At 37.6% G+C, this 12519-nt stretch overlaps 1 protein-coding gene across 3 annotated transcripts in view; it reads right to left on the reverse strand.

Annotated features, from left to right (window-relative positions):
• AGO3 (argonaute RISC catalytic component 3) overlaps positions 1-12519 on the reverse strand; it is a 138349-nt gene that overhangs the window by 113177 nt on the left and 12653 nt on the right. The window lies entirely within an intron of this gene.

Consider the following 12519-nt stretch of genomic DNA (forward strand, 5'->3'; position numbering starts at 1 on the left):
ACCGGGCACCTGGGTGGCTCAGTTGGTTAAAAATCTGCCTTCAGCTCAGGTCATGATCCCAGGGTCCTGGAATTGAGACCCACATCAGGCTCCTGCTCAGCAGGGAGTGTGTTTCCCTCTCCCACTCCCCACCATTTGTGTTCTCTCTCTGCTCTGTCTTATTTTCTCAAATAAATAAAATCTTAAAAAATAATAATAATAAAAAGTAAAAGAAAAAAATACTGTTCTTATACAAACTCTTCCACAGAATAGGAAAAAAGTAATCATAACCCCAATTTAACATATGATGCCAGAAAAACTCTGATACTAAAACTGGACAAAAACATTTATGAAAAAGTAAAATAAAATCATAGAATAATACCACTCATGAATATACCTGCAAAAATCCTAAACAAGGGGCGCCTGGGTGGCTCAGTGGGTTAAAGCCTCTGCCTTCGGCTCAGGTCATGATCCCAGGATCCTGGGATCGAGCCCAGCATCGGGCTCTCTGCTCAGCGGGAAGCCTGCTTCCGCACTCTCTCTCTCTGCCTGCCTCTCTGCCTACTTGTGATCTCTGTCAAATAAATAAATAAAATCTTAAAAAAAAATTCTAAACAAAATGTTAACAAAGTAAATCTAGCAATGTATCAAAAGGATAATGCATCTTCACCAAGATGAATTTATTATCAGGAATTAAAAGCTGGGTTAACAACAACTCTTTTTTTCACTGTGGATGAAAGTACATTAAAGGGCTGCCTATATTACTATTTTTTAGTTTTGTTTTCACGTATTTGTAAAACTTCTTCTGAGGATATTATCTTTCCTGTTATCCTAGATAATACTGATAATAACCAGGTAACATTAAGTAATTCTAGACTAGTTTACAGTAGTGGCTCTGCCATTTATCTAGCCACTTGACCTCTGGCAAATATAAGTAGCCCTGAAACTCCTATCTTCTTATCTATAACATGGGAGTGAGTAGCACCTGATCTGTCACTTTCTTATGAATCTTATCAGGATCCAATTAGAAAATGTACAATAGTGGGGCACCTAGCTGGCTCAGTTGGTTGGGTCTCTGCCTTTGGCTCAGGGCATGATCCCAGGGTCCCAGGATCAAGCCCCATGTGGGGCTCCCTGCTCAGCAAGGTATTTGTTTTGCCCCTTATCTCACTTATGCTTGTGCATACTCTCTCTCTCTGAAATAAATAAAATCTTAAAAAAATTTTTTTAAACAAGAAAGAAAATGCACAATAGCTAAAATGTATCAAACTCTTACCATATCTCAGGCAAAGCACTATACGCTTTATATGCATTATCTCATTTAATCTTCATACAAACCCTATACTGATTTATAGATGAAGAAAACAGAAATGATTTGCCTAAAACATCATAGCAGGCAAGTAGCAGGACTGGGATTGGAACCACCCTGTTGAGCTATTTTGTTCCGCTGATCCATCTATCCTTTCTATAGTAACACACTGTCCTGATAACTATAGTTTTGCAGTAAGTACAGTTTTGAAGTCAGGTAGTAGCAGTCTTCTGACATTATTCTCCTTCAATATTGTGTAGCTATTCTGGTTATTTTACCTTTCCATACAGACTTCAGAATCAGTTGATATCTACAAAATAACTTACTAAGATTTTGATTGGAATTATGCTAAACATATAAACCAAGTTGGAAAAAAATGACATCTTTACAATACTGAGTCTTCCTATCCATTACATGGAATATCATCTCTCTTTACATTTAGGTATTCTTGATTTTCTTTGACCAGAATTTTGTAGTTCTCCTAATATCTTGCATATATTTGTTAGATTTATACCTAAGTCTGTTGGGGAGGGGTGCTAATATAAACAGTATTGTGCATTTTAACTTCAAATTCTAATTGTTCATTATTTCTCTATAATCCAAGACTTACTATAAGGTTACAATTAATCAAGACTGTGCTATTAGTCAAAAACCACATAAAAAGATAAAAGAACAGAACAGAAAGCCCCCAAACTGACCCACACAAATACAGTCAACTTATCTTTGACAAAGGAGCAAAGGCAATTCAATGGAAAAAGGATGTTTTTTCAACAAATGGTGCTGAACAAGGGGATATACACATGTAAAACAACAAAGAAGAAAAAAAAATAAAGAATCTAGACACAGACCTAACACCTTTTCAAAAGTTAACTCAAGGGGCACCTAGGTGGCTCAGTGGGTTGAAGCCTCTGCGTTCGGCTCAGGTTATGGTCTCGGGGTCCTGGGATGGAGCCCCGCATCTGGCTCTCTGCTCAGCGGGGAGCCTGCTTCCTCCTCTCTCTCTCTGCCTGCCTCTCTGACTACTTGTCATCTCTGTCTATCAAATAAATAAATAAAATCTTTAAAAAAAAAAGTTAACTCAATAGGGCACCTGGGTGGCTCAACTGGTTAAGCATCTGACTCCTGATTTCCACTCAGGTCATGATCTCAGGGTCATGGGATCCAGCCCCTCTTCAGACTCTGTGCTGAATGGGAAGCCTGCTTAGGATCCCTCTTCGCTCCTCCCCCTCCCCCACCTCGCCCACCTCCACCCCCACCTTCTCTTGCAACCAAACCAAACCAAACCAACCAACCAAACAAAAAACACTCAAAAAGGCTCAAAGACCTAAATGTAAATGTAAAACTACAAAACTCCTAGAAGATAACACAGTTGAAACCTTAGATGACCTTGTGTTTGGTGATGACACCAAAAGCACAATCCATGAAATAAAAAATTGGTAAGCTTTCATGAAAATTAACTTCTGATCTGCTAAAGAGAATAAAACACAAGCCACAGAGTGAGAAAAAAATATCTGCAAAACACGTATCTGATAAAGAAGTGGTATCCAAAATACACAAAGATCTTTTAAAACTCATCAATAGGAGCGCCTGGGTGGCTCAGTGGGTTAAGCCTCTGCCTTCAGCTCAAGACATGGTCTCAGGGTCCTGGGATGAAGACCTGTATCCGGCTCTCTGCTCAGCAGGGAGCCTGCTTCCCTCTCTCTCTACCTGCCTCTCTGCCTACTTGTGATCTCTCTGTGTCAAATAAATAAATAAAATCTTTAAAAAATTTTTTTAAAACCTCATCAATAAAACCAATTTAGAAGATCTGAACAGATACTTCACCAAAGATATACAGATAATAAATAAGCATATAAAAAGATGCTCAACATCATATGTCATTAGGAAATTGCAAATTTTAAAAAAAAAGAGCTACCATTACACATTTATACAAATGGCCAAAATCCAAAACACTAACACCAAATGCTGACAAGAATGTGAAGAATTCTCATTCACTGCTGGTGGGATTGCAAAGTGGTACAGCCACTTGGGAAGACAGTTTAGCAGTTTCTTATAAAACTAAACATACTCTTATCATTCTATTCAGATATCATGCTCCTTGACAGTTACCCAATTAGGTGAAAACTCATATCCACAAAAAACCTGCACAGGAATGTTTATAGTGGCTTTAGCCATAAAGCCAAAACTTGTCCTTCAGTGGGTGAATGGGTCACTATGGTACATCCAGACAGCAGGATACTGAGCATAAAAATACATGGAGAAACCTTAAATCCATACTACTAAGTCAAAAAAGCCAATCTAAAAAGGCTATGTACTGTCTGATTCAAATATATGACATTTTGGAAAAGGTAAAATTATGAAAACAGTAAGTTCAGTGGTTTCCAAGGGCTTCCACCCAGGGCTTTATGGGGTAGAAGGAAGGAACAGGTGGAGCACAGTGGATTTTAATTCTACTCTGTACGATACTGTACTGATGGATACATGTCACCACACTTCTGTTAAAACCCACTGAATGCATAACACAAAGAGTAAACCCTAAAGCAGATTACAGACAATCAATATTGGATTCCTAATTGTAATAAATGTAACAAATTAAAGCAATAATGGGGGAACTGGTTAGAACAGGAGTAAAGGGGGGTATGTGGGAATGCCTATTACTTTCCAATTTTGCTATGAACTCAAAGTACTAAAAAAAACTATTAATTTTTAAAAATGCATGTGCACTTTGACCTAGTAATTCCATCTTTTGGTTGTTTTTTTTTTTTTTAAGATTTTATTTATTTATTTATTTAACGGAGAGAGAGAGAGAGAGAGAGAGAGAGAGACAGACAGACAGACAGACAGGGAGAGAGGGAACACAAGCAGGGGGAGTAGGAGAGGGAGAAGTAGGCTTCCCGCCAAGCAGGGAGCCCAATGCAGGGCTCAATCCTAGGACCCTGGGATCATGAACTGAGCTGAAGGCAGACGCTTAACCGACTGAGCCACCCAGGTATCCCCCATTTCTAAGTATTTATTTACACATATACTTCCACATGCAAAAAATGACATTTGTACAAAGATATCCTTGTCTGCAGCATTGCTTGGAAAAACAAAAAACAATGAAATGTAAGCCCAATGAGCACGGGAGTTTTGTCTGTTTCCTTCACTGATCTATAATGCCCAGAACCACTGCTGGCATACAGTAAAAAATAAATGTGTTAAATAAAATGAGATGAATAAATCAGAGCCCAACTAATGTTACCACTATGCAATGGAATAATATTTAACTACTAACATTAAAAAGAATAGAAAAGAAAAAGAATAGAGAAGCTCCTTAGTATCAATAGATGATGAAAAAAACAATGCAGGATAGGAAAAGGTATAAAATACATGTTCATTTGCAAGAAAAAACAGAATATACATTCATATTATACACATATGTATATAACATACATTCATACTATACAGTGTACACACTATCAGAACACCTGTTAGGACACCAAGATAGTGGGAGCAATGACTGCCTTCAGAGAGGGAGCTAGATGGCTGGGGTCCTAAGAAAGAAGATTGATTTCTTTCTGACTGATTTTTTTTACAGTCTATTCTGATACCCAACACTTGTTTCTGTAACACAAATCAGCTTATATGCAATTGTAAGTAGGGAATTTACGTCACTTTAGCCCAGACGTTACTTTGGTTCATACGTGATTTTGCATTACCAAGTAATAGTTGAATATGAAGTACGTGAATAGCGAATACAACAAACGACAGAGGAATACAGTTTTGTCCATGATACTCATTACATGTAAGGTGTTCCCTCTGGTTCAGTTTGGCCACATGCTCAGACTTAGAATAGCTTTAGCACAATTCCCTCTGAAGTTTGTGCTATTTGCCTCTATCTCAGTAATTTGGCACTCTCAATCCTTCCTCCCATCCCATTTCATCAAGCTACCATCATTTCTTTAAACATCTTAAAGTCCTATGCTTACAGTAGTACTTACTCATTAAAAAAATTGTTTTTGGCTTCTTGTAGTATATTTTTAAGGACATATTCACACCACACAATTCACCCACTTAAAGTATACAATTAAATAGCTTTGTATATTCACAGAATTCTGCCACCATCATAATCAATTTTAGGACATCTTCTTCACCCCAAAAAGAAATCCTGTTCCCCGTCACCATCACCTCCTAATCCCCCCAACCAAAGGCAACCATTAATCTACTTTGTCTCTATAGATTTGCCTATTCTGGTCATTTCACATAAATGGAATCATATAATATGTGCTCCTTTATAACTAACTTCTTTCATTTAGCATGTTTTCAAGGTTCATACACCTCATGGCATGTATCAGACTTCATTCCTTTTTATTCCCCAATAATTTTCTACTGGTTGACTATACCACATTTTATCTATCCATTCACCATCTGATGGTCATTTTGATTATTTCCACTTTTTGGCTATTATAAATAATGCCACTATGAACACCTATATCATGTCCTTATATGGGCATAAGTTTTCTCTTCTGAGTAGATTCCTAGGGATGGAACTGCCTTTTGAGGAACTGGCAGAATGTTTCCCAATCATTATGAATTTACTATGTTTAACTGTTATGGTATTTTTATTAGAATTTTCACTGTTTCTATTATAGTCTAGTTACAGATGTACATAGATTTGTTTGTTTTTTTTCCTGAAGATTTCACTTTTAGGTAATCTCTACACCCAATGTGGTGCTCAAACCTGAGATCGAGGGTCACGTGCTCTATCTACCAAATGAGCCAGCCAGGAGCCCCAAAGTTGCATAGATTTTGACTGGTTAGCTTCAAGTCTATTCCCACTCCCACTCCATTAAGGCTTACTATGATTGCATATATCACATTATAGCAGAAGTGCCCGTGTATCCCTTTATATCTTTTTTTAAAAATATTTATTTATTTATTTGACACACAGAGAAATCACAAGTAGGCAGAGAGGCAGGCAGAGAGAGGGGGGAAGCAGGCTCTCCGCTGAGCAGAGAGCCTGATGCAGGACTCGATCCCAGGACCCTGAGATCATGACCTGAGCCGAAGGCAGAGGCTTAACCCACTGTGCCACCCAGGCGCCCCCCTTTATATCTTTTTGAATTTTGAATCATATGCTATGATAGCCTGTTTTTTTAAAATCAAGATAAAGTTTACCTTGCTAATGAAGGTAAACTTAATGGAGGTATTCACTTAATGGAACACAAGAGTTTTGTTTAGTCTATTCCACCACCCCTTTCCAAATTACATTCAGGGAAAAAGATCATAATCAGTAATTGAGTATCTCATGTAACAATAAAGACAACTGTAATTCTCTACCATTCTTTCCATCAAGAATTGGTGGCTTTTCCTTTCCTCTTGAATCTGGGTTGTCTCTGGACTTCCACAGGATGCAGAACTAATACTGTGTAACTTCTGAGACTTAAAAAGATCTGCAGCTTCTGCCTTTGTTTTGGAATGCTACTTCTTGGAACCCAGCCTCCATACTGTAAGGAAGCCCAATCTGCCACATGGAAAGACCAAAGTACAAAGAGCCCAGACTCCCCACTCTTTCCCTTCTCTCCCACTTCTAGGTGATGGTACCAGTTGATCTTCCAGCCACAAAATCCTGAGAAATAATAAATGCTGCTGTTGTTTTAACCTAATGAATAACAACAACAGTCACTGTTGTAGAAAAATATGGAGAAAATATCTCATTATAAGAAAACCAATAGCTTAATACATTAATGTATTTAAGTTTACATGGGTTCTTTGCTCACTACCAATCCTTTCCAACTCCAATAGTCTCCCGTCTTCAGGTTTCAAATTCATCTTTTGTTATTCTAATACATGTCTTTAAATAGTGTTATACAAAAAGGCATGGTGGGGGGGGGGTAGATTTTCCAAGCCTTTACACACTTAACAACGTCTTTTACCTTCATATGCAAACTCCCTGAAATGAACCCATACGTTCAACAATTTGATCTTCAAAAGTTCCACAGACATGGTCTTCTAGTATTTGGTATTGTGATAGCTTTTTCTGTATGCATTCTTTATAACTGAAACTTGAGAATCCATAAATATGTTCTTACGTGGTCTGTTAGGTTGAAACATTTATATATACAGTGCATGCACAAGCAGGGAGGGGGCAGAGAGAGGGAGAAGCAGGTTCCCCCGAGCAGGAAGCCTGATGTGGGGCTGGATCCCAGAACCCTGGAAACATGACTTGAGCTAAAGGCAGATGCTTAACTGGATGAGCCACCCAGGTGCCCGTAACATATGTTTAATTTTCAATTGAGATCAGTATTTCAGAAAGTTTCCTCTGTTATTTATTATCTTTTTCAAACACCTCTAAAATTTCCCCTCAGTAGTCTGCATGCATGGATTCTGTATCTAACCCAATTGCCACTATAGCACTATAAATATAGTTGTTTAGGGGTGCCACGGTGGCTCAGTCAGTTAAGCACCTGACTTTGTCTCAGGTCTTGATCTCCAGGTCCTGGGATGGAGCCTTGTGTTGGCCTCCCTGCTGAGCAGGAAGTCTGCTTCTCCCTCTCCCTCTGCCTCTTCCCCCTGCTTGGGCTCTCTTTCTCACATAAATAAAATCTTTACAAAATATATAGTTGTTGGGATGCCTGGGTGGCTCAGTAGGTTAAGCGCCTGCCTTCAGCTCAGGTCATGATCCCAGGGTGCTGGGATCGAATCCTGCATCATGCTCCTTGCTCAGCAGGGGCCTGCTTCTCCCTCTGCCTGCCACTCCCCCTGCTTGTGTGCTCTCTCACGCACTCTGACAAAATCATAAAATTTTTTTTAAAAATTACATATATAGTTACATATGTATAGTTGTTTGTAAACATTTGTTTTCTAGTTTGCAACTGACAGCTTCCGTATCTGAAATCTGTGATTTTGTTTTCATTGTCTGTTGTCTTTCTTGCTCATGGTATTTTATTAGCATGTGTATCTGGTCATTGTACTTAAAAAGTAATTTGTAGAAATAATGTGAGAACCAGGATAAAGATATATTCCTCAAGATCTCCATTTGTTTCTGTCAGGTGCCTGGGAATACCACCAATCCAGTGTAACTTAACATAAATTCAAGATTATAGGATAGGCTTCCAGTGAGGGTCATTCATTTCAAGATTAGTTTCACCCTTGTATAGCATTTGATGGCACAGAAGGTCTTCTGTATAATCTTTATCATGTGCAGACTCTGGACTTTAATTTCTGTTTACTTCACATCTTCAGGCATCAAAATTTCAAGTTTCCAAAATCAGCAAATGTCCTCAGGAAAAAAGTGGCTTTTATGGTCATTACTTCTCTGGGTTTCCATTTCTCTTCCTTTTTAACCTGATAATTATAGGCATACACCGTAACACTGAATTTTTTCCTGTAAAATACCTCTTGGTTTTAAAAATCTAAACTTTTTAAAGTATGTTTAAACATCTTTCAATATAATTTTTTCAAATTATTCTTACACCGCAAATATTTACACTATCTCCCCCAAACTCGATACAACTTTTTTTTTTTTAAAGATTTTATTTATTTATTTGACAGAGAGATCACAAGGAGGCAGAGAGGCAGGCAGAGAGAGAGGGGGAAGCAGGCTCCCCGCTGAGCAGAGAGCCCTATGCAGGGCTCGATCCCAGGACCCTGGGATTATGACCTGAGCCGAAGGCAGAGGCTTTAACCCACTGAGCCACCCAAGTGCCCCACAACTTTTTTTTTTTAAACCAAGACAATGTATAAAGAAAAATTTTAAGTTACACTCCAATGCAATTGGTAGAGTATCAGACATCACGCACACAAGTTTTTTTGGTTTTGTTTTCATTTTAATAAAAGTTAATTAACATATAGTGTATTATTAGGTTCAGGGTACACATTTAAGTTTTTTTTTTTTAAGATTTTATTTATTCATTTGACAGACAGAGATCACAAGTAGGCAGAGAGAGAGGAGGAAGCAGGTTCCCCGCTGAACAGAGAGCTCGATGCGGGACTCGATCCAGGACTCGATCCAGGATCCTGGGATCATGACCTGGGCGGAAGGCAGAGGCTTTAACCCACTGAGCCACCCAGGCGCCCCCACAGTTAAGTTTTTTAAAGCCTGCTGAGTATCAACAGAAGGAATGTGCTGCTGGTGCTTTAAAAAAAAAAAAAAGCCTCATTGTAACCAACAAAGGAAAACTCTACAGTAGATATATAAAAAAGAATCTAAGCATACATTAAAGAAAATTATCAAAGCACAAAGGAAGAGAACAGAGAAGAAAGGAATGGAGGAACTACAAAAGAGCATGAAAACAATTAGCAAAATAGCAATTAAGTACATATCTATCAATAATTTCCTTAAATGTAAATGGACTAAGACCAAGTGGAGTGGCTGAATGAATTAAAGAAACAAGACCCATCTATATGCTCCCTACAAGAAATGCACTTCAGATATAAGGACACAGAAAGACTGAAAATGAAGGATTGAAAAAATAAATTCTACACAAATGAAAATCAAAAAAATCACCCCCAAGACTGATGTCAAGAAGCTTACCACCTGTTTTCTTCTAGGAGTTTTATGGTTGGAAGGCTTACTTTGAAGTCTTTAATCCAGTTTGAGTTAATTTTTGTGTATGATGTAAGACAGGGAAGTAGTTTCATTCTTTTGCATATGGCTATCTAGTTTTCCCAATACCATTTATTGAAGAGACAGACTGTTCTTTCCCCGCTGTACATTCTTGGCTCCCTTGCTGAAAATTAACTGACCATTTACATGTGGGTTTATACCTGAGTTCTGTTCCATTGACCTATGTATCTATTTTTATGCCAATATCAGACTATTTTGATTACTGCAGCTTTGTAATACAGTTTGAAATCAGGGAACATGATGTGTCTAGTTTTGTTCTTCTTTCTCAAGATTGCTTTGGCTATTTGTGGTCTTTTGTAGTTTGATACAAATTTTTTAATTGTTTGCTCTATTTCTGTGGAACATGCTATTGGAGTTTTGACAGGGATTATACTGAACCTGCAGATTGCTTAAGGCAATATGGACATCTTTACAATATTAATTTTTCCAATCCATGAGCACTTTCCATTTACTTGTGTTGTCTTCAGTTTCTTTTATCAATGTCTTACAGTTTTCAGTATACACGTGCTTTATCTCTTTAGTTAAATTTATTCCTAGGTATTTTGTTCTTTTTGATTCAGTTGAAGATGAGACTGGTTTCTTAATTTCACTTTCTGATAGATCATTACTTAGTGTACAAAAATACAACAAATTTTTTGTATATTGATTTTATATCCTGCAACTTTACTGAATTCATTTATAAGATTTGATAGTTTTTTGGTGGAGTCTTCCAGGTTTTCTATGTATGTCATCTGCAAATAGTGACATCTTTACTTCTTCCTTTCAGATTAGGATGCCTTTAATTTCTTCTTGCCTAATTGTTCTGTTTCAATTGTTCTAATTGTACTATCCTGAAAGTGGCAAGGGTTAGCGTCCTTGTCTTGCTCCTGACCTTATTTTCAGCTTTTTACTGTTGAATATGAATATGTATTCATGAATACGAATATGTTGGCTATGGCCTTTTCATGTATTGACTTTATTATGTTGAGGTATGTTTGGCTGCCTTATTTAAAAAATGAGATAAAACTATACATTCTAGATGTGCTTGGTTTTAAGTTATAAAAAAAAAAAAAGTAGTTCTTTAACAAATACTAAGAAGCATCCACAACATGTCACTCAGTACACTAAGTGCATTTCCCTGCGTTAAGGACCTAGTATGTGAGGGGAGGTAAAAACAGGAAACAGTATACAGAATTATTTCCCCTTCATATCAATTTCAGAAGTAGACTTATCAAATCAAAGGGTAGGAATAAAAATGTGTTCCTGACTCTTGATATTTACTGCCAAACTGGCAAGTGAACACATTATTATCACCAGATCTCTCTTTTACCCTCTCTAGCATTAGGCATTACAATTTTAAAATACCTTTTATGTGTTAAAAATAGCTTCCTGCTATTTTACTTACAAGTAATTACTATCAAAATTGGCTTAAAAATAGTATTTTACTCTTCCTATATACCCCATTCTCTTATGAAATTCACTGCCCCCATAGATAATTTTTTTTAAAAGATTTTATTTATTTATTTGACAGAGAGAGAGCTCACAAGTAGGCAGAGAAGCAGGCAGAGAGAGGAGGAAGCAGGCTCCCCGCTGAGCAGAGAGCCCGAAGCGGGGCTCAATCCCAGGACCCTGGGACCATGACCTGAGCCGGTCCCAGGGTCAGAGAGGCCTTAACCCACTGAGACACCCAGGCACCCCTAGATAATTTTTTTAAAAAACTGAAAACATAGGGGCACTTGGCTGGCTCAGTCAGAGGAGCATATCGCTCTTGATCTCAGGGTCATGAGTGTGAGCCCCATGCTGGGTGTAGAGATTGCTTAAATAAAACTTTTAAAAGAAAATAAAAAACCTAAAAGGTCATTTATCTACTTTAAATTATTACTGAATAATTATTTTCAAATTCTTACAGCCACATAGATTAATTAATAAGTCATAGTTACTTGTTTTAAATAGTTCCTAATAAATTAGGGGACATATTGGGAGGGATATTCCACCTTAATACATAAGGAAATTTAATATTAACAATTGATACCTTTATCGGTAAATATTTTTTTAAAGATTTATTTATTTATTTTAGGGAGAGAGAGCACATGCACATGAATGGGAGATATGGAGGGAAAGGGAGAGGATCTCAAGCAGAATCCCTGCTGAGCTTGAGCCCCAGGTAGGGCTCAATCCCATGACCCTGAGATCATAACCTGACCTGACCCAAAATCAAGAGTCTGGCACCTAACTGACTGAGCCACCCAGGCACCCCTACCTTTATTACTAAATATTTGAAATACTTTACGTGATTTCTTGCAACTACACTATATTATATTGAGGAAACCGAGGCATAGGGAGATTAAAAACCACTATCACAGAAGTGGCAAAGGCAGGATTTGCAAATAGTCTGATTCAGAGCCTACATTTTTAACCATTACACTATACAAATTACCATTACACTATACCATTATACCATTAGGCTATTACAAACTAACATCAGCTGAAAGTCTATCATTCATTATTAAGTCATTCATTCACTGACTCATTAATTTGTTCAACAAATCATTGCCTCCAACTGTCAAGCATTGTTCAGGCTCAGGCGAACAATAATTTTAATAGTATTAATGAAGAGCTGGTCCTCAGGAAGCATTTGTGAGAG

This window comes from Meles meles, chromosome 1 (assembly GCF_922984935.1).
Source record: "Meles meles chromosome 1, mMelMel3.1 paternal haplotype, whole genome shotgun sequence".
In the NCBI taxonomy this organism is placed as follows: Eukaryota; Metazoa; Chordata; class Mammalia; order Carnivora; family Mustelidae; genus Meles; species Meles meles.